We start from the raw sequence: 993 nt of genomic DNA on the forward strand, positions 1-993 counted from the left end.
CAAGTTCTCACTCAGACCAGTGTCCCCATAGGGGAGGAACCGAAAGAGATGTTGCAGAACAAAATCAAACACTAAAAAACAATGAAGGGGAAAAAAAAAAAAAAAAAAAAACTAACTGCTGCTTTCAAAAAAAGATTACAAACCATGTTAAAAAAAAAAAAAAAAAAAAAAAAAAAAAAAGATGTAAGAGTACTTCCCTTGAATTTGTGGATGGAAGAAGAAAGCAGTAGGTTCAAACAGCTTCCCACGACAGTAAAGGCAATCCATAAGATAAACATGGCACTTTATGTAGTTCAAAACAAACGAACAAAAATAATCAGAAAGCCATCAAGATCCATACTGATCAAGGAAGCCAGAAATGCAGATGGATTTTATATAAGATCTTTWGCAGAAAGAAAATTGTTAACTTAAAATCAAATGTTTCATTTAAATAAGACATATAAGTGAATCACAATAATTACAAAACACTCATACAMAGCAAAAGAAGTTTTACAAGTCTTATTTTCAGGAGAATAGTTTTAGATYATTGTTTTCAGAAAATTTTAGAAAATTGTTTACTCAGAGGATGGTGAGGCACTGGCACAGAATACCCAGGGAAAGTCTGATCTTCCCACCCCTGGAGGTGTTCAAGACCAGGTTGGATGAAGCTCTAGCAACCTGGGAYTGTGGAAGGTGTCCCAGACCAAGGCAGGGAGGTTGGAACTGGATGATCTTTAAGGTCCCTTCTGACCCATTCTATGATTATTTTAATTGCTGTATTATCCAATGCAAAGAAATTCAGAAAATGCTGCACATGACATGTTTCACAGGGATAGAGTTTATCACTGATCAGCACTCCCTTTCCTTTTCCTGATTCTATGATTCTGTCAATCATATGCTCCTTAAGTATCTGGAAGAGAAGTCTAGCTCATTAAGTAGTGTAAAAATATTTACAATTAATAAAAAAAACCTTGGCAACAGTGATACCATTTTATTACAGTATATCCACTGGAA

This window comes from Malurus melanocephalus, unplaced genomic scaffold (genome assembly GCF_030028575.1).
Source record: "Malurus melanocephalus ecotype Western Australia unplaced genomic scaffold, MMel_1.1 scaffold_21, whole genome shotgun sequence".
NCBI classification, from domain to species: domain Eukaryota; kingdom Metazoa; phylum Chordata; class Aves; order Passeriformes; family Maluridae; genus Malurus; species Malurus melanocephalus.